The sequence below is a fragment of the Schistocerca nitens genome, chromosome 4, assembly GCF_023898315.1.
Source record: "Schistocerca nitens isolate TAMUIC-IGC-003100 chromosome 4, iqSchNite1.1, whole genome shotgun sequence".
NCBI classification, from domain to species: Eukaryota; Metazoa; Arthropoda; class Insecta; order Orthoptera; family Acrididae; genus Schistocerca; species Schistocerca nitens.
The window spans coordinates 133,461,357-133,484,230 of NC_064617.1; the positions used below are offsets into that span (position 1 = coordinate 133,461,357).

The 22,874-nt window shown below is 43.7% G+C and overlaps 1 protein-coding gene across 1 annotated transcript in view; it reads left to right on the plus strand.

The window, feature by feature from the left end:
• Positions 1–22,874, plus strand: part of LOC126251964 (facilitated trehalose transporter Tret1-like) — a 58,085-nt gene that overhangs the window by 5,346 nt on the left and 29,865 nt on the right. The window lies entirely within an intron of this gene.

Consider the following 22,874-nt stretch of genomic DNA (forward strand, 5'->3'; position numbering starts at 1 on the left):
CCTCCCTCAACGAACTGGAGTTCCGGTAAAGACATTGGAATGCTCAGTGGCAAGAAGTAGGTTCCAAAGTCGAACCAGTCACACTATCTTAAAGTTTCTTTGATTTCCTTGCATATGTTCAAACGAATGCGAGAACAGTTCTCTGAAGTAAACTTTCTCAATTCTTCCTCTCTTCCTTGTCCAACAGTGTTAAAGTTCAAGCACGGATAACATCGCCGTTGAGCGATAGTACACCTCCTCCTCTCCCCCCACCCTCCCCGCTCCCCCCCCCTTTAAAGTTAAATATGTCCGATTTCTCGTTTATCCTTGTATTCTATTTAATACAGAAATTATTTGCACTTTGCTATGTATTCGTCACCCTCACGTAGAGGAATGTTTACTTTTATTATTTCTGTATCATCCACATAGAGTTTCTCTTCCGCGTTTATTGTATGACGGAAGAAATACTTCTCTACAGTAAATTATGTGACTTCATGTCCGTATTTAAACTGCTGGACATCAATGACACTACTGGACATATTACCTCCATATGGCATAGTGTTCCCTCAAGGCTGTTAAATTCTGAACACTTTACATTTTCGAAAGATTTGTTGTTGTGGGTTAGTAACACTAAAATCACTGGTTGTTTTGTATTCATGTTATTCCATTAGCTGCTAATTCTCTCAATGATTAATGAAAAGAGCTATTGGATTATCCTTTGTAAGTTTTATGTGCGAATGACTTGGATCTGTTTGAAACGGAGAGAGGAAACAGAAAGTCACTTACAGGACCTCGAGGTGCCCGATCCAACGGTCTTCAGGCTAGTCTTATGCTGACAGGAGTATTAGATGCTTATTCCATCAGGCAGGAGTATTAGATGCTTACTCCATATGATCGTGGAAATCACTTAGATGTTGCGTCCTATGAGCAATATTCTTGGTTGTAAAGTATCACATATTCGTAAGATTTCTTTGAAAGATTGGTAGACGTTACGCAGAACTGTTGGTGTACTATTTGTAAATGCTGTGTTCAACGCAACCGCTGGATCAAACATTGTGAAATAACCACGGTGATATAACCAGTATTACGAAGGAACACAATACCGTATTTCACCACATAGAAAATGTAGCATATTCCTTTAATTATTATGGCTCAACTATTTAAAGCGACCGTGAGGTATCGGATGTGTACTACCAGCTATAACAGACAGCAATTAAGCATCGAGGAACGCTATATGCAGTTAGTACGCAAAAGAAGGGTACCCTTAATGAGTGGACCGCATTTTGATAGACACGTGGCGCTGTAAGCAGGCGCCGACTCAATGTTTAGTCTGTGGGGATGGCGCCATTAACTGCCGCGTCGGGATTCACTGATGTAACTCCCCACAACATCGGCCATCTCAACTTGGCAGACCACAGTGTCGACCTACATACTAGACTTCATATCGCATTATGTAGCCTTCACGGACTGCAGTTGCCCTATCTCGAAATATTCACTGGAGCATGTCAGAGCTCCAGATTGTCTACACGCTTTTCGTGACCACTTAGTCTGCAGTTTGGCGTTTCGAAACTGCTAGTTTAAAAATGAGGATGCCATATTTCACTGACCCAGGTTTAAGAAGGATTCTAAAGTACACACAAACGATTATGAAAATTGTGATATCGATAAGGATCTGTCTGACTGAAATAAACTTCGTACCATAAATTTGATACCTGACAATATATTAGGTTTGAGCATAAGTTAGTAGCGCTTTTGTTTTGCATGTTGTAATTCCGGGTGTTATGGGTTTATTTATCGATTGTCATTTTTTATTTGTAGTTCAAAGTTGCTACTTGAGTTTATATAGTCATTTGGAGATAGTTGGGGTGGCCGAGCGGTTCTAGGCGCTACAGTCTGGAACCGCGTGACCGCTACGATCGCAGGTTCGAATCCTGCCTCGGGCATGGATGTGTGTGATGTCCTTAGGTTAGTTAGGTTTAAGTAGTTCTAAGTTCTAGGGGACTGATGACCTCAGAAGTTGAGTCCCATAGAGCTCATAGCCATTTGAACCATTTTTGACGGCGTGAGAACGGCGGTGGAAGACGTCACTGCGAGGGGAAGACCCGCCGTCGCAGCACTTCCTTAACAGTTCCAGAAAATGTCCACAAACAGGGTCAAACGACGGACTTGTAAGTCACTGACTCGAATTCAGGTCGGTAGCGGATCGAAAACTCGTCCAGCCATCCAGGTTTCCCAAAGCCCGGGACAGTTCCTTTTAAAAGATGAAACACTAATCTTTGTCCGTTCCACAAAGGCAAACCGCGGCAATAGATCATAGCTATGTAATTCGAAAGTCGCATCAAAACCAAAACACCGGAAGTTTCCACGAAACAAATTCAGTTTATTAGCTTGTGTTAAATCTCCTCGTCATTAAATACGTCGTCCGACTACGTAATCTGTTGCGTAAGGCGCCTATTTCTTATAAACGTCCTGTTTTGCAAGGATAAATTTAACCCTCACTACAAATTAGTTTGCCGGCCGTGGTGGCCGTGCGGTTCTAGGCGCTTCAGTCTAGAACCGCGCGACCGCTACGGTCGCAGGTTCGAATCCTGCCTCGGGCATGGATGTGTGTGATGCCCTTAGGTTAGTTAGGTTTAAGTAGTTCTAAGTTCTAGGGGACTGATGACCTCAGATGTTACGTCCCATAGTACTCAGAGCCATTTGAACCATTTTTTTGAATAAATTAGTTTCAACTTTACAAACCATAAAACACTTTCACCACATAATTTACTTCCTACACTCAAGAGGACTGCCAGATTTTACGAGCTCTAAGCAACTCCCGAAATTGTGTTAAACTTTTAGACTGTTCAGCCAATCAGATCTTAAGCAGCAGGGATGGCTTTTGACTGAGACTCATGCATTCTCAATGGCTATACCCTTCTCTCACTAATAATACTGCTCTAGAATGTGCTGCCTCGTAACAAGACATTTCGTAACACTACTTCCAGATTGATCGTTCTGGGAAAAAAGGTAGCTGACTAATAAATTCTGTAACCCTTAAACTAGGTTCGCGTTATCGAACCATAAGATTCAGTTTCCACTGTGGATTCGCCTCCCCCTCCCCCCCCCCCCCTCCCCCCCCCCCATACACACACATATCTCACCTTAGGTGGAGTAGAGGAAACCACTCCATCGTATACAGGCAGCAGACAATGTGGAAACTCTATCACGTGGAACGAGTGATCTTCCTAAGCAGCCAAACTCAAGTGACGAAGCCGTGTGCGTCCGTCGGGCAAGATTTAAAAAATTCGACGCCGCAGTTAAACTATCAATCTGGTAGTTGTTCCTGCAAGGGGCAGAGGAAACGCATGTTTTTTAAACCGCTAATACTCAGCGACATTGGCAGACAGCTCAAACAACGCAGTATGTCACTATTGGGAGGGTTGGGGCGTGGAACACCGTGTGTTCGCCGTCGAACAATTCTTTAGAAATGATTTGATTCCTTGGTCGCGGTTCAACGTCTTCTCTGTCGAAAGATTAATGCGGGACTTAGAGATGCATTCCCATATCGAAACACTGTACTCCGATGTGTTACAGCGTTTAGATGTACTGAATCTGTAATGAAAAAGAAACCACCTGGTCTTCTCCGATCGCCGGCCGCGGTGGTCTCGCGGTTCTAGGCGCGCAGTCCGGAACCGTGCGACTGCTACGGTCGCAGGTTCGAATCCTGCCTCGGGCATGGATGTGTGTGATGTCCTTAGTTTAGTTAGGTTTTTGTAGTTCTAAGTTCTAGGGGACTGATGACCACAGCAGTTGAGTCCCATAGTGCTCAGAGCCATTTGAACCATTCTTTTCTTCTCCGATCAGTTCGAACTGCGAACAACATGGTGAGAACGGCAGTTCTTGCTAGCTCGAAACGATCCACTACGCGACAGGCCGTATCGTTGGGTATGTGATATCATTCGCTTCATCGCATCTTACGTGAGGATCTGAGATATCACTGGTATAAAATAATGATTGTCCAGCTGCTAAATGAAATGGATTTTGGGCAGCACAGAGAATTTTGAGGCATAATGGACGCTATTCTGACAGAAGATGCAATATTAAAGTGTGGTGAAGCCGATTGCCATCAGGATGGTTATGTTAACGTACAGAACTGTCGGTACTTGTCGTTGGAGAACCATATGAACTACACCAAACACCTCTCCACAACTCAAAAGTAAGTGTTGTGCGGGATCTCCAAGATAGGGATTGTTGGACCTTACCTTTTCGGAGAGGGGAGAACCGCAATTACTATATCAGGGCGCTTCGTCGAAATGTTAAACAACTTTCTTCATACAGAACTTTGTTCCCAGACATGTAATTATTTCACGATATGGTGATGTTCCTTGACCTCCAAGCTCACCCGATCTCTCGATCTGTGACTTCTTTTTGTAGGGGTACTTGAAGTCAAGTGTGTACGTGAACAAGACTCGCACAATAGATGACATCAAGATTTCCATTCGCCAGGAAATTGAAGTTGTGCCGAATGAAATGTTGGAGAGAGCGGTGCGCAACTTTAGAGAGAGGCTCCAAATTTGTGTCCGGCAAGAACAACGTCATCTCAAAGACATTTTCCGGACATAAATAAGGTACGCAGGTTTCAAAAATGCAGTAAAAGTACTATTACTGAATGCAATGTTTTTAAAAAATAAAACCAGGTTTCAGTTTTTCAACAGCGAAAAAACGCTTTTCCTCTGCTCCATCCAGGATCATGTCTCTACAACATTAATTACTTGTTGCTTTAGCCCGATCCATGAACGATGGTGCCCACAGCTCGTGGTCGTGCGGTAGCGTTCTCGCTTCCCGCGCCCGGGTTCCCGGGTTCGATTCCCGGCGGGGTCAGGGATTTTCTCTGCCTCGTGATGGCTTGGTGTTGTGTGACGTCCTTAGGTTAGTTAGGTTTAAGTAGTTCTAAGTTCTAGGGGACTGATGACCACAGATGTTGAGTCCCATAGTGCTCAGAACCATTTGAACCATTTTTGAACGATGGTGGTTCATGCAGGTCGAGACGAGGTCGGAGACTGCATTGTTGCCAGTTGCAAACGACAGTTGCGGTACGCACATACGTGTGCTCTGCACCTGATGAAAGGGGATCCCGTAAATTCTTGTGTAGAATTTGCCGCTTACCATCACCATCAGCCATGACAGCTCGCAACAAATGGAATAATAATTCAATAAATAACTCGCTACGATCGCATGTAATGCTCGCATTCCATAAAACATTCACGGCAGAGCACCCGGAACATTACTGAATCCTCATTGACTGTCAAAGAACGCCTGACCGTAGGTGCGCAGAACATGCTTTAACTCGACCGCCATCGTTCGTGACTGCAACTATAGTATACTGTTCTAAACATTTAGTAGGTTAGTATTCATTAAAGTCATTTTTGTAGGTGTTGCAGTTTCCGTGAACAGTGTCGCACGCCATGACTTTCGGCCTTTGTAGTCAAACTGATAGGCTTTGAATCTGAAAACCTGCAACTTCTTTGGAAACTTCTTGCCGCTTCTGCCACCACCGAAATTATATATTTTGCAGCTTGATAGTTTCTGAATATTCCATTACGGTGAGGTAGGGAGCGTCATCTTTATTTCGGCGCGCACGCAGGAATTCTCGAGTTTAATTTGCATCCGAGGGGAGGTCTCTCATTTGCGAGTCTGATGCAGCCACGACCACGCCCCTACTAATGAAGCGCTGCTTCAGCATGCGGGAGGCCCTGTGTCCTCACCGCAAGCCACGCGGGCTCGTTCCAAGAGTCTGCACTGCACCGAAAAGTGGAAAATTCCACATTCGTATCTCATGCAGCTACCTTCGTACGCTACGATAAATGGCGAGCGACGTTTTCTCCAGACTTTACACTCGGCCAACATCAGGGAGTAGTAATCCAGTTGTGGTTATGACTAATTTCATATAGACGTACCGACAAAATTACTCAAATCTGCACTAGACAGTAACTGCATAACCGGTAAGCATGCGACGTTGAGTACCTAGTATGTTCCAAAAAAGCTGAGTATGAAAACGGGATTTTCTGGTGCTCTGCCTCGGTTTCTACTGGTGATAGAAAGGTGGTCAAATGTATAGGGCAGCCCTTGGGCTATGGACAATATGAAAATTCATCAGAAGGATCGTCTCAGTATCACTGTCCTACAGTAGAGGGTCAAAGTATGAATATTACACATTTCCTCCTGCTTAGGCAAATTAAGTCAGTTGGTTCTTTTTGCATATGATGTCGTCTGCGGAGGGTTGATGGGGCTTATGGATAAGCCATTAGTCCGTGGGCGGTTCCTCGCAAAACACAAAATAGGTTTTTTTTAATTGCATTTTTGCTGTCACCAACGGACCAAAATCCAATCGAGGGTTCCAAGACGGCTACGCACAGCAAATGGCTGAAATTATTACGATATATTCCTAAGATCCCGATCTCAAACAATCTCAAAAATTTCCTTTATAGCGACCGCTACGGTCGCATGTTCGAATCCTGCCTCGGCCATGGATGTGTGTCATGTCCTTAGGTTAGTTAGATTTCAGTAGATCTAACTTCTAGGGGACTGGTGACCTCAGATGTTAAGTCCCATAATGCTCAGACCCATTTGAACCATTTTTCTTTATATATTTCCCCGTTTCCACGATACAGAGGTTCAAAGTTACCCTATATCTATATCTAAAATCCGGTATGACGCGAAATCTAAACAATAAATAACCGCAGCAAAATGTTAATATTCGAACAATATATTCTCTAGGCATTTATTTAGAAGAGCCATCACCCCGTTTTCAAAAATCTCCATCCGTTATCGAGAAACTTGTTTTTTGGGTACCAAAACCCAGCCGCGGATTCAGACTGCTATGCACAGCAAATGGCTGTAATTTTTACGATTTCGAACAATCTTGAAGATTTTCTTCATATCTTCGTTTCTCAGATATAGAGGTTCAAAATTACACGTAAAATGCGCACATAATATCTGGTTTGAGACGAAAACGTAGTTTATAAAGTGACGCAGCACGGAGAAATATGCTGTGAAGTGTATCCGTTCCATCGATCTCCATGGCACTACGGTCCTCTGAGGACCTTGGCCTCCTCAATCACAGACTTCCAGTCGTCTCGGTCTTCAGCACACCTGCGCCGCCACCTCACTCCCACTGCTCTCAGGTCGGCTTCCACATCTTCCAGCCATCTCACACGTGGTCGTCCTCTACTTCTACCACCAGGGTGTCCTATCATCAGCTTCTTCGGGAGCCTTTCTTCTGTCATCCGCTGGACATGGCTTGATTCGGTTTGCTATATCTGCCTCCACTTTGTTTTCTGTGTTATTACTGAGCCAAGATGTCTAAAACTGTCTACTCTCTCGAAGCTGTACCTTTCGAACTGTACCCTTCTAACTGGAGATCATCCATGTTTCTTCTAACTCTCTGTCACCATGTACGTAGATTTTGTCTCACTAATTTCTAAACAAAGGCTCTTGGCAGCGGCTTACAACTCTTTGACAGCTGTTGTACCCGCCTCCATACTTCTAGTACTTATTACTACATCATCTGCATAGGCTAAAATTTGAAGAAGTCTATCGTAAATATTGCCTCCTGCGTTTGTAGTTATTTATGTTACTGCATTCCCTAATAGCAGGTTGAATAGTATGGGGATAATGGGTCTCCCTGTCTTAGGCCTTCTTCCGCTGGAAACTACCTCGACAGACATCCCTGAACTTTAACCTAGCTTCTTCTGTTTTCTAGGGTCACCTTAGTTAATAAAATTAACTTCTCAGAAAATTTGAATGTCTACACTGTTTTCCACAGTGCTGATATTTTAACTCTGTCATAGGCCTGTTAAAAATCCATAAAGAGTTGTTCTAATCGTACATTATATTCGAAGGTCTTCTCCAGCATCTTACATACTGTAAAGATATGCTTAGCTGTAGACCTCCCAGATCTGAAACCTGCCTGGTACTCGCCTAGAATCCATTCTGCTCTTCTACTTACTCTCGTTGTTATAGCTGTAGAGAGGATTCTGTAGACGATGCTCAGCAGAGATATTTCTCGGTAGTTCTTACATTGCATGCGTGATCCTTTCTTATGTATAGGGCAGATGGTTACTAACGTCTCCGTTATCATCTGGGAAACGCGTGTTGTAGTACTGCAACACATGCAAAATTTTTTGCACGTAAAATCCGGTCTAAAGTGTAAAATTAGTTTTGCGTTACTTCAATTTCACATAAGTAAGCCAACAAAATTTTACTGACCAATACATTTCTTTTCATACGAGCTACACGCCCTGCTGCAGCAGGGAAAAGAAGGGAACCAACGGAAAATACTCCTATCGGGGCACCTAAAATTTATGTTCCTGTTTATTTAAAAGACTCTGATCGAAAAATGGAGTACCAGTTACTCAGTCTACCTTCCGCAGTGCCTTTAAAATTTCTCACAAACATGTTGGTATGTGCACATATTTGCGCTTCTTTATGATAAGAGAGAAGGCAATGACAGTGGCAAAGAGATGGAAAAGTAATAAATAGTGTAAAATAGTAGACAGTGGTTGTGTTACACAAACAGGGAAGGAGACAATGTTAGTGTGTGTGAGAGAGGGATACGATGGTAGTGAAAATAGACAGTGACAAAACAGTGCTGGGGAAGAGGGTGAGAGCCAGTGATAATGAGAGACAGAGTAGATGACAATGATAATGAGGAAGAGAAAGATAGACAGCGAGAAGAGACAGCAGCACTAGAAAGGAAGGAAGCAATGAGATATTAGCCGTAAGAGAGAGCAAGAGGAAGACAGTAGCACTGAGAGGAGACAGTAGTAGTAGTAGTAGTAGTAGTAGTAGTAGGGCAGAACGAAGGTGACGGTGGCTGTGACACAAGAGATGACAATGAGTTGGACTGAATGAATGGGTGAAAAGGGGCAACTGGGAATGGGTGGGTATGAGCGACTTTCAGCGATGGACTAGTTCGTGTGATTTGGAGGCTGTGGTAGTTTGACTTGAGTTGCATATTAAAAAAAATGTTCGCATGCCAAAATTTTTGGGAGAAATTTTAAAGGTGCTGTGGAAGGGAGAATGAGGCAGCTGGTACTCCACTTTTCACTCAGTCTTTTAAATAAACATGAACATATTCGCACTTTCTGAGCACCGATACGATCCGGTGGTAATTTATCCTTATAAGAACCATTACAGTTCTGCATAAGAGTTAATCGTTTAGCCATCACTTCGTGTTCTCAAAAGGGCATAGCCGTTTTCGTATGGTGAAGGTAAGGGGGTGGGGCAGCTTTTTCTGTGTCGAAGGAAAGTCGAAGCATTAGAAAGAACTAATTGGGAGAAGATTATATCGTGATTCAAACAATTTCCAGGATTTGAAGTCTGAAGCAGAGTAAATATTACCAACTCACACCGAACTATGATATTTCCGCTAACTGTGGGATTCCGACATCCCGGTACGGTCAGAGGGCAAAGGGCGATGCGAGCGTCGCTGATGACTACTAAATCAAGTTATTACATTAAATGGCTGCATGTTAGCACACCTGGATATCATCAGATTCAGCAAGGAAGCTAAGAATTCCTATAGATGAACTGTCCACACGAAAATGTAATGCGGCTGCGGCTAGTACAGTAGAGCTCGGCACTTTATATAAACCCGAGTATTCGTTGGAAATGAAAACACTTAGTGCCCACTGCACAGATATGTGTAGAACTCTAAACCACTTCATATTAACTTGGCACGTATACAACCTAGACGCGCGTTTCTAAAGTCTAAATTTATCGCTGATGACCATGTAATCTGTGTATTCGCGCCAAGTCTTCCTTTCGTTAAGTCGCAGAATCAATCAGCTGTTGAGTAGTGGCTGCCTTTGGGAGACGTCGCCTGGCAGAATACCGCATTTTCAGTCTTCATTTCATTCCTGCTGACTGCTGGAACCTCGCCGTCGCCCATTTGCTGAGTGATATTGTTTCGTTTGTATTCCCGACTTGATAGTTTATCCCACATGCTACATAGAACACTTGGCCGTGTCTCTAGTAGGCAATTAACCGTGGCCTTATATTGAAAATGAGTATGATAAGGATAAGGTAACCTAGTTTCTGCGAAAACGCGGCGGTTACCAAAACGCAAGACTTCGCAGATAGCCTGTTGGAGGAACATCCGCAACTGAGAATTATACCAGAGGCTGAAAATACCGCTTCAGTTGTAAAGTTCTTTTAGTATCACACGACCGGTTTCGGGATCTTATATGCCCATCTTCAGGTGTCGTAACTTGGTTCTGTGGCCTCCGAGCGCCGTGGTGGACGCGTACTAGGCGCGGTCTGTTTAGATAACTTTCAATAAATAAAATACTGTTAACAGCGAATACATGTAGGTATTAGCCTAAATTTTGAAAAGAAAAAAAAGGATACCGTCCACAGACCCAAAGCGTGATACACCCACAACTGAACTAAAATGGGGAAAATATTGATGACTACTGATATACAGGTGCTAAGTGATACTGGAAGGAGAGAATTACACTCCTGGAAATTGAAATAAGAACACCGTGAATTCATTGTCCCATGAAGGGGAAACTTTATTGACACATTCCTGGGGTCAGATACATCACATGATCACACTGACACAACCACAGGCACATAGACACAGGCAACAGAGCATGCACAATGTCGGCACTAGTACAGTGTATATCCACCTTTCGCAGCAATGCAGGCTGCTATTCTCCCATGGAGACGATCGTAGAGATGCTGGATGTAGTCCTGTGGAACGGCTTGCCATGCCATTTCCACCTGGCGCCTCAGTTGGACCAGCGTTCGTGCTGGACGTGCAGACCGCGTGAGACGACGCTTCATCCAGTCCCAAACATGCTCAATGGGGGACAGATCCGGAGATCTTGCTGGCCAGGGTAGTTGACTTACACCTTCTAGAGCACGTTGGGTGGCACGGGATACATGCGGACGTGCATTGTCCTGTTGGAACAGCAAGTTCCCTTGCCGGTCTAGGAATGGTAGAACGATGGGTTCGATGACGGTTTGGATGTACCGTGCACTATTCAGTGTCCCCTCGACGATCACCAGTGGTGTACGGCCAGTGTAGGAGATCGCTCCCCACACCATGATGCCGGGTGTTGGCCCTGTGTGCCTCGGTCGTCTGCAGTCCTGATTGTGGCGCTCACCTGCACGGCGCCAAACACGCATACGACCATCATTGGCACCAAGGCAGAAGCGACTCTCATCGCTGAAGACGACACGTCTCCATTCGTCCCTCCATTCACGCCTGTCGCGACACCACTGGAGGCGGGCTGCACGATGTTGGGGCGTGAGCGGAAGACGGCCTAACGGTGTGCGGAACCGTAGCCCAGCTTCATGGAGACGGTTGCGAATGGTCCTCGCCGATACCCCAGGAGCAACAGTGTCCCTAATTTGCTGGGAAGTGGCGGTGCGGTCCCCTACGGCACTGCGTAGGATCCTACGGTCTTGGCGTGCATCCGTGCGTCGCTGCGGTCCGGTCCCAGGTCGACGGGCACGTGCACCTTCCGCCGACCACTGGCGACAACATCGATGTACTGTGGAGACCTCACGCCCCACGTGTTGAGCAATTCGGCGGTACGTCCACCCGGCCTCCCGCATGCCCACTATACGCCCTCGCTCAAAGTCCGTCAACTGCACATACGGTTCACGTCCACGCTGTCGCGGCATGCTACCAGTGTTGAAAGACTGCGATGGAGCTCCGTATGCCACGGCAAACTGGCTGACACTGACGACGGCGGTGCACAAATGCTGCGCAGCTAGCGCCATTCGACGGCCAACACGGCGGTTCCGGGTGTGTCCGCTGTGCCGTGCGTGTGATCATTGCTTGTACAGCCCTCTCGCAGTGTCCGAAGCAAGTATGGTGGGTCTGACACACCGGTGTCAATGTGCTCTTTTTTCCATTTCCAGGAGTGTAGATAACTGACAGGGGGACTTTGCTGGAACGCATTAAGCAGAGTTGCTGCAGCCTGTGTAAGTTCAGGACCATGTTCTAATGTGCTGCAAGAAAGGAAGACACGTTGTTAAGGGGTTGCATATGGTACTGTAGTCAGTCCAAACTGCTATGAACTGCGGCTTCTCTTTCCCGAAAAACATAAGCGCGAAAGTAACATTGTTTCTTCAACGCATGACTGGCGCCATATTTCGCGGAAGCAATGTTGTATCATATGATGCCCAGAGGTAGCTCAAGAGGTGTTGTAACGTAATACAGACGATTTGATCTCTGTAACGCTGATTCGTTGGTTGTAACCATACGGAATATAGCCAGTGACCGAGCGGTCAATCGGCGCTTTCCGGCGCTAATTAGCAACGAACTGTGGACTCTGACAGTAGTAGCTCGGCAAGTAATATTGCAGAGGTACCACCGTTTCCATTATTTGAAGCCATAACACGCAAAATGCTCTTACTACAGGTCGTCGAAATATTAAACGGTACACGTCATTAACTTTGCCGCCCTGCACTGAAGTAAACTGATTATTTGTGCTAATTCGTGTCGCTCTCGTTTAGCCTGTTCTAGAACTTATCTGTTCTAAAATTTCGGTCGCTTTACGTGTTTCTTAGGAAAATTATTGATGGAAATGAGCGTGAAAGTGATTCTGCCTCGCAGGGAGGCGTACTGCTTATTGCTAATTTCATAATGGCAACAAGTTAAATCAAAGTAAATGTCATAGGTATGATTGTCATATATGATTACGTTACAGCAATTTTCGACAGGTGTAAGTCATTCACCGTTTCGTTATGTATGATTTCGGCATTTCCTTTGCAGTTTTTTTCCTTATACTAGTCATTTATTTAATCTTAAAATGGTGGTATTTAAATGTGAAAAATGTAAGTGATGAGTTTTCCTCTACATAATACACACATTACTCATTCATATTGCCTACAGATATCATTAGCGTATAGCGCCTTAGCTAACCTACGTTAGATTCACTCTGTAGATCGCATATCGGTCTTAACTGACACACACACACACACACACACACACACACACACACACACACACACACACACACACACTGCTGTAGAATCATTTACTCATTAGAAGCAGATTTTTACGACGTGTTACACTGTGTCATCACAAGATAAGTGTTCCATGGAGAACATTTACATAGAGTAACCCATTATGGAACAGCCAACAACATGTGTTAAGGACGGTGTTCACAATTCTATCCCAGAGAGGGTCGAAATATGCTACCGTACAAAAGAGTGGGATAAATGTCAAACGAGGAGAAAACAAGTGCCATTACCCAATGTCCCAGAAACTTCGCTCAGTGGAAGAGGAGTCAAAATAATCGAACACATGTCTCGTATTATCCGGAGATAATCCATCGTTTCTGAGAAAACAACGGATACAGTGCCCCCTGTTATTTATATGCCTTTTAGAACACGACCAGTTAAAGCGAAGCCGTGTCACAGTGGTTATCATCCCTGCTTCACACTTCCGCGCCTCGTAATTGAAATCCGACTATTTTCTTTTTTTTCCATTTATCTATCCATGTGACGTTTCTCATCAAATTAGGGGATATAAGGGCGTTATATTAATTGAAAAATTACAAGTGGATTTCACAATAAATGTCATACACTTATTATATAATTAGGCGTTTGTATGGTGTTTTCAGGTTCTTTCCAGTTCTCTTATTCTTTTATTCCATTCTTATAAAAATTCTTATATTAATTCCTACATTTTAATCTTATGTTTATTCTTCAGGAAGATCTGGTGCATTCCCTTGGATGACACCGATCGTAGAAACGTTGGAAACATAGAAATTCGCCCCGCGGGATTAGCCGTGCGGTCTAGGCGCTGCAGTCATGGACTGTGCGGCTGGTCCCGGCGGAGGTTAGAGTCCTCCTTCGGGCATGGGTGTGTGTGTTTGTCCTTAGGATAAGTTAGGTTAAGTAGTGTGTAAGCTTAGGGACTGATGACCTTAGCAGTTAAGTCCCAAAGATTTCACACACATTTTTGAACATAGAAATTCCGAACACTATGAGCACTGAGCGAATACATGTTTGCCACACAGACATTTCTTCGTATTACTCTCACTCGGGAAAGAAACGTCGTTAACATTACTGAAGATTTCACTCGTTGACAGTAATTTCGCAACAAATCACGGATAACGGACCATTTTTCCGAAAACTTGCTCTTGCAATTGATTATGAATTAAGATACACTATTGGAATTTCACCGAAAACATCAGACAGACAATTAGTAGACAACTAAGGACAACATTATTTCAGCAAGTATTGGAAAACATTCGTCTAGTAATCTTGTATGAAGGTGGGTAGATAAATGAAAAAAAATCAAAGGTGCTCAAAAAGTGTGAAGCCGCGAAGCTACCCACCGTGCCTCCGCGCTAGTTACAACGATTACGCGCTAAAAGGCGTATAAAATACGTCGAATACTTTGACCTTAGTTTTCTCAGAAAGCGTAGAGTATCTACGGAGAAGCCGAAACATGAGTTCGCTTATTTTGATCGCTCTTTCACTGAACCGAGTATCCAGAACGAGATTTTCACTCTGCAGCGGATTGTGCGCTGATGTGAAACTTCCTGGCAGATTGAAACTGTGTGCCGGACCGAGACTCGAACTCGGGACCTTTGCCTTTCGCGGGCAATTGCTCTACTAAGGAAGGTAGGAGACGAGGTACTGGCGGAAGTAAAGCTGTGAGGACCGGCCGTGAGTGGTGCTTGGGTAGCTCAGTTGGTACAGCACTTGCCCGCGAAAGGCAAAGGTCCCGAGTTCGAGTACCGGTCCGGCACACAGTTTTAATTTGCCAGGAAGTTTCTAAACCGAGTTTCTTTTTCTTTAAGTTACTGCTACCTATAATAATCTAAAGAGGAGAAGTCGCCACGTAAGTTCTGGACCTCGCTAGTCTAGCGTTAGGTTTACACAGCCGCGTCCCAAAGCTACCGCCCACCCGCCAGTATTACGCAATGTGTATCAGCTGGTATTTACTGCCCAAACACTGACGCTCATGTGGACTGTGGAGGACATCAGGGACGAACTTTGGATCCGACCGCACCGCTGCGAGGCACCCTATCGATTGGGTCGCCTGATAGTGCTGCCCAATAAGCAGCCACCACACGCGTTTCGTTCTCACAACTGAATCATTTCGTAGTATACACAGAAAAAACTAGCCAAGCCAAGCTTCAGGTAATGAATTTGTGAAAAAGAGACAATGTTACACTCTTGTTTTCACAGGTATTACTCTGTTCTTCTTATGATTTAACGTATTGACAACGTGGAACACAGACCTGCCTGTCCAGTTGTTAGAACAACTGCCTTTATTGTCCCCCTGAAAAGGAAGCAAATTATATAGCAATTACAGCCACGTTGGCTCTTCTTTCAGCCTTGACAAATAAAATTTTTATATCTTCTTAACACGCAGCATCCGTGGAATTTCGATGAAATGGAAAAAAATGCATACATTCCGTGGAAGTTTAGTGATTACATTCTTTTTATTTTTATACTTCTTACGACGTGATGACAGGAGCATCTCATGGGTGTATAGTTCTGAATGCTTGGAAAAGTGTAGATGTGTACTAATGAAGCCCCATTAGCGTGATGTTTCAGTTTTAATGCTGGTACAAAGTTACTCCATCATTCAGGATAACTGTAGACCACTCTTACAAAGCAAAGAATTTTTCCTATACAGAACGCTCTGCGTAAATTTATATCGTGCCAGAATAAATCAGGTGTTATTAAGTATTAAAAACAGTGTTACTTCAGTACTGCAGGTTTACTTTGAAACATGAAGTTATTTGTATCGACCTGGCATTGTTGAACTTGTCACTGTCACAGGAAGCTCTCTTATTCAAAGCAATTAAAGGATAGTCACTAGCAAAGGAGCTTGTATGAAACTGGAAAAACAGCCGAAAATCTAATTGGAAATCATAGGCAATAATACTGTTACTTTTAGTACAAGATAATGCAAGTAGCTAGAGCAGCATCTATTTGAAACAAAAGTGGTAAGTAGTACAAAGATCCCCTGATGGTAAAAAGTTACCCACAGTGACTGTACGACAGTTGCCGACCGTGAGCCAGTAATGTGTCGCAGAAGAAGCTGAGTAGCACCGTGCTGTAGTCGTTGTGATACTAAATTGTTGCATGGAGGGTCTTGAGTTCAAATCTCTCCTGGACTGTACAATTTTAATTCCTGTATTCGGTTCGAGAACATTCGAGAAGTGTCCACAAATGTAAAGACTCATTGTACTAGAATGTTCTGTAGCTGTATATATACTGTATGTGTTCTAGCCGGAGGCAGTTGTCTCCGCGCTCTTTTATGTGCAAGTGCTGAATTACCCTTCGTTAAGTGAAGTTAGTGTTCGTCATTCATTTGCTTACACGTTACTCTACGTGACATTATTCTGGTGGAGGCGCTTGGTATTAACCTTGTGATAGCACACTTATCGACGACACAGTGGCTCCCATCAGGCCACGCCGGCCGCGGTGGTCTAGCGGTTCTAGGCGCTCAGTCCGGAACCGCGCGACTGCTACGGTCGCAGGTTCGAATCCTGCCTCGGGCATGGATGTGTGTGATGTCCTTAGGTCAGTTAGGTTTAAGTAGTTCTAAGTTCTAGGGGACTGATGACCACAGATGTTAAGTCCCATAGTGCTCAGAGCCATTTGAGCCATCAGGCCACGACAGAGCCGCCGTTTACGTGGCGAGAAACCAGAGTTCGAGCCATATTCAACAGATTGCAATCTATCGGAGACAGAAGAAGAAGAAGAAGAAGAAGAAGAAGAAGAAGAAGAAGAAGAAGAAGAAGAAGAAGAGGACGTTACGATAACAGTAACTGTGTGCCACCATATGAGACGTCCTTCCGCGTTCTCTGGTGACGATGGCCAAGATCCAAAAAAGTGGCTGAAGGTATATGAGCGTAAATTTAACAAATGAGATGACACTGTGTGTTTTGCTAACTTATTTTTCTACTTGGAGGGCACTGCCAACCAATGGTATGAAAACGAGGAGAAGTTCACAAGCTGGGAAGTATTTCAGGCGGAACTGCGCAAGTATTTCGGGGAGGCACAACGACAGAAGTGTAAGGCTGAAGGTAAACTAAAGTGCAGGGCACAGCGTCCAGCAGAAACTACAGCATCCTACATTCAAGACGTCTTGGAGCTGTGTAAAATAGTGGATCCTAGAATGGAGGAGGCAGATAAGGTTGCACATCTCATGAAGGGTTTTGCTGAGGACATGTATCGAGCCCTATCTGGTTGACATTGTGATAGCTGGATTCTGTTTCTTGCTGCATTATTGATAATAGGTCTTCGTTCGCTTGGAGAAATAAAAGTTAAGTCAGTCTTCTGTTATTGACGGGTTAGCTAAGAATTTCTGCTTGTGCCTAGCTTTCCTACAACAATTGCCGCACCACTCTGTAGCCTACCTCTCCTAACTATTGTATATGAAGTCGTACAAAACGCCTGCTAGTTGGCATGTTCTTCACGATAAAAACCTGTGTTTGAAGCTATATTTTGTGCATGATTATATGAGTCCACTGGACTTAATCTTGCACTGAATGTGATTGAAATTAATATGCAATAATAAAATAAATAGTTTCAAATTATGTGAGCAATGCTGGAGTTTCCCTTGTTTGCAATATTGCTGTTTCAATATTAAAAAATTGACGATGGCAATGTAAAATGCAGAAGAGCAAAAAAAAAAGTTTCTGAAAAAGATAGTTGTTAAAATGGAATATATATTTAACTTTGGGAAGTAATTTTAAGGTGTTTATTTGGAATGTAGTCAAAAACAAAAGTTGAATATGGACTATAACCAATTGAGACGAGAGAATGTTTTAACATTTTTAAGAACGCTGAAGATTACGTAAGTGCAAGAAAAAAGCTAATGAAGATGTACAAGAACTGAATTGAATGTGAGATAATAGAAATTTTTGACAGAACCTGACTAAAAGAAGGAATCTGTTGACAGGACACATCGTGATGCATAAATGAATCGTCCACTTGGTAATGTGGCTGCGCGGGGTAGCCGCGCGGTCTAGGCGCCTTGCGGCTTCCACCGTCGGAGGTTAGCGTCCTCCCTCCGGTGTGTGTGTGGGGGGGGGGGGGCGGCAGCAATTCGACGTGACATGTATTCAGGAAGTCATTAGAAATCCTCTGCAGTCATATTGAGCCCTGTTGCCTCTAAAGCAGTCCATAGTTGCAAAAATGTTGCCGGTGCACCATTTTCTGCACGAACTGATCTCTCGATTATGTCCCATAAATGTTGGAGGCATTGTTGTCGGGCGATCTGGGAGACCAAATCATTCGCTCCAACTGTCCAGAATGTTCTTCAAACTAATAGTGAAAAGCTGTCGCTCGGTGACATGGCGCATTGTTATCCATAAAAGTTCCATCGTTATTTGGAAACACGAAGTACATGAATGGCTGCAAATGGTCAATGATCGGTTCAGTTGAACCGGAGGACCAAGCCTATTCCATGTAAACACAGCCCACACCAGTGTGGATGGCTCTGAGCACTATGGGACTCAACTGCTGTGGTCATAAGTCCCCTAGAACTTAGAACTACTTAAACCTAACTAACCTAAGGACAGCACACAACACCCAGCCATCACGAGGCAGAGAAAATCCCTGACCCCGCCGGGAATCGAACTCGGGAACCCGGGCGTGGGAAGCGAGAACCAGTGTGGAGCCACCACCAGCTTGCACAGTGCCTTGTTGACAACTTGAGTCCATGGCGCCGGCCGAAGTGGCCGTGCGGTTAAAGGCGCTGCAGTCTGGAACAGTTGCAGGTTCCAATCCTGCCTCGGGCATGGATGTGTGTGATGTCCTTAGGTTAGTTAGGTTTAACTAGTTCTAAGTTCTAGGGGACTAATGACCTCAGCAGTTGAGTCCCATAGTGCTCAGAGCCATTTTTGAGTCCATGGCTTCGTGGTGTCTGTCCCACACTCGGACCGTATCCTCAGTTGTTACCAACTGAAATCGGGACTCATCTGACCAGGACATGGCTTTCCAGTCGTCTAGGATCCAACCCATATGGTCAAGAGTTCAGGAGAAGTGCTGTAGGCAATGTCATGCTGTTAGCAAAGGCAATCGGATTGGTCGTCTGTTGCCTTAGCCCATTAACGCCAAATTTCGCTGCACTGTGCCTAGAGATACATTCGTCGTGCATCCCGCGTTTATTTCACACAGTGTTGCTTGTCCGTTAGCACTGACAACTGTACGCAAATACCGCTGCTCTCGGTCGTTAAGTGAAGGCCATCGGCCACTGTGCTGTCAGTATTCAGCGGTAATGCATGAAATGTGGTATTCTCGGCAAACTCTTGTCACTGTGGATCTCGGAATACTGAATTCCCCAACGATTTCCGAAATGGAATGACCCTTGTCTAGCTCCAGTTACCATATCGCGTTCAAAGTCTGTTGATTGCCGTCGTGCTGCCATAATCATATAGGAAACCTTTACTCATGAATCGTCTGAGTACAAATGACAGCTCCTCCGATGCACTGTCATTTTATACCTTTTGAACGCGATACTACCGGCGTGTGTGTGTGTGTGTGTGTGTGTGTGTGTGTGTGTGTGTGTGTGTGTGTGTGTCGCCATCCCATTACTGTTGTTACCTCAGTGTATAGTAACCAGGTTCAAATGTATGAAGGTTGCAGTAACTGTACAGAGATGAAGAAGCTTGTATAGGATAGACTAGCATGGAAGGCTGCAGAAAATAGGTCTTCGACCTGAGGACCACAGTAACACCGTCACGTAAAACAGTTTCACATACTCTGTCAGCGTAATATCATAAATAAAAGCACATATTCTACCAGCAACTTTTAAATAATTTAAGTATTAATTTATTTGAACAGCGGTTGATCTGTGATAATACCAGAGCATACCTCTCATTTTCTCTGACGTAGACACAAGCAAGGTCACAGTTTGCCCTATGGATGGTAGTTTCCTGATTGTCAGTCTTTCAGTGCGGAAGTTACAAAATCAGGGCAACGCTTGTGGAGGAAGAAGAAAGTAGTGGGGGGAAGATAACGCAGGAGGAGAAGAATTAGGGAAAAAAGCTATGCCGGCTCCCGTCCTGGGCCACTGTGGCACTGGAGGAGCGATCTGTGTCAGCCACTCTCCCCACTTAGGGCGGTCGTTCACCTCTGGACGCCTGCCAGAACGCTCCGCTCCCTCTTCTCGCCGTATTCCTCATTAGCTCTCTGGGTTACTGACGTTCCGAAACAATGGCCGCGTAAGGAAAAGCAGACAGCAAGCTCCTGCTGTCGTAGCTAAGCTATTCATATATTTTATCTATTGCGTGTGGCTGTTATTTATCAACATTACAGAAGCCCACATTCTGACACGTGAACTTGTTGTAATCCATACCTAAAGGCTGGAAAGTTGCGCGGGTCACACCAGTACTCAAGAAAAATGGAATTAATCTCAATGGATTTGTAGTGGAAATTTGCAACATATGCTCTGTTCCAAAACTATACATACCACGAAGAAAACGATCTATTGACACGTAACGCATCTAATCAAATTGCGTGTCTATGGTGTATTGTATCACAAGAGAACGGTAAGGTCCGCCGGGTCGAAACCTACACTGAAATTTTTCACGCAAGTAGAATACACTGGAAGAAATGGACTACAAAGATTTCAGCTACTAAGGTGCACTGCAAGTGTTTTTTTAATGTTACTTATTTTTGCCGCATTTTTGCAGCAGTTTATACAACCCTTCGCGCCCAGCGCTCCAATTGGCGAATAAGCAGACGTAGCCAAGACAGGAAGACATCTTTATACGCAGGTTTTATGGAATAACATGAAGCTTTGCCTTATCAGCTACGATTTTCTCTACGGTATTACCTATTAATGAATCTCCTCTACAACGAGGTCAAAGTCTGGAAATCAATGTTAAGCTCACTTGCAGTTCAGGGCGCCCATTCTCATGGATACCCCTCGGTAATAGTGCACTGACTCTCAAGAGCAGCTGTAAATCTTTCGAATAGCTTTTCTTTCAAACTTCTGTGAGTTTCGTTTTGACGTGTATATTGTATTTTGTATGTCTTTCTTCCATTTACACATTTCATGTTCAGATTTTACGAAACGAAACCGAATTTGCACATTGCTTAAGTTTAAGCCTTATCTTCCTTCTTCATTGAGCCTCTGAAAGCTATTGCTCTATATGTTTTCTTTGTGCTAGAAAAGTACTGTATTTTAACTCTTGACTTAAATTAGCGCAACAGTCATTGTTATAGCCATAATTCACGGAATCATCATAGTTATTTCCTGTTTCTTTAACGAAAAGTAGACATCTTTGGAATGAGTTCCCAAGAGATTAACTAATAAAAAACACACATGTAGGTCTTCAGAAGAAATAGATATTCCGATTGCACACCACGTCCTTCACTTTTTATCTCTGCAACGTTGAAAACATTAAGTGGATTATACACCACAATGACAGACGATGCTGCTGTTTACTGTCTAGTAAAGTCACCGGAAGTTTAAAGCGAATTATAAAATAATTTAAACAAGGCGTCTGCATGTTGTGGAAAGCGGCGGTTGACTATGAACAATAAAAAGTGTTAGAACCTCTACTTGAAGAGCAAAAACAATTCGTTAAATTTAGACTACATAATAAATCACGCAAGTTGAATTATTGTCAATTTAACTGAGTACCTACGCATTATAATTAGGAACAACTTAAACAGGAGCCATCAGATAGAATCTGCTATGGGGAAAGCAAACCACTAATTGAACTTTGGCTCAACTTGTACCGGTATTTTTTTCCCAGCTGTATCATTTTATGTGCGTGAGCCTGCGCAGTAAATAATTTATCCTTTAATTTTCAACTTAATTTATACGAGTAAATAATATTCAAGAGTAATTTGCTTTTGGGAAAGTATAAGGACAAGTCAAATGAAAATGAGATGGGGCGGGATCGCGAATGTATGGAAGTTGTGTAAGGGCTTTCTAGCGAAACTTCTGCAGCGTGGGTGGGCCCACATGTTTCCAAGGTCGTTTAGAGTACGCTGCATAAGTTTCGCTAAGAAATCCTCACATATCCTCCATACAGTCCCGATCTCGCCCATGCGATTTCCACATTTTTGGAGTCCTGAAGAAAGACATTCGTGGCCGTCTGATTTGCTTCAGACGAAGAGGTCCCGTAGGCAACATGCTGATAGGTGGGGATTCGTTTGGATAAAACACACAGGATCTGAGTAATAAATATGCCTATAAATAATGAATATCTCAATGAGATAGCCACAATGGCGGGTGTGCAAATCGAGATCAAGCCGGCTAATTCTTGTCAAAATTCCATGAGACGAGCTCTCATAAAATGAGCATTCAATATTTGGTGAGCATCTTATGGTATTGAAACAGAGACGCAGTACATCTGACTATTGAAACATTCCTTATTATTAATGAGGACTGAAACGGACCTTCTGTCTCAGAAGTTATAAGCAAGAAAAAATAAGAGAAGCAACAGAGCGACAGATCTTTTTTAGTCATGTAAACAAAAAAATTAGTCTTTTAAAGAGACTACAAGAATCTGAGATATACATACATTTATAATGTACTATTTTCTTTTTGATTAAATATCACTATTTACTCGAAATGAATTACACACTTAGTCTGAAAGGAAAACATTGTCACATTTTAGTATGGGGAAAAAACAGTTGTTTACATAACAGACGGACTTCATACACAGTTGTTTCATCTGCATACACGCCCGCTGCAAGAGCAGCATAATATTTTCCCCTCTATTTCTCCTTCCAACGTCACGTTAACTATTGCTGAATGTCATAGCAGATGTGCCACTAACCCTTGTCTTCTTGTGGTAAAGCTCATTCACAGCGCCGTTTTCACCTTTTCATTTTAGCACTTCATTTCATACTTTAACTTTCTTCGATAATATCACAGTTCAAATACTTCATGGCTCTTC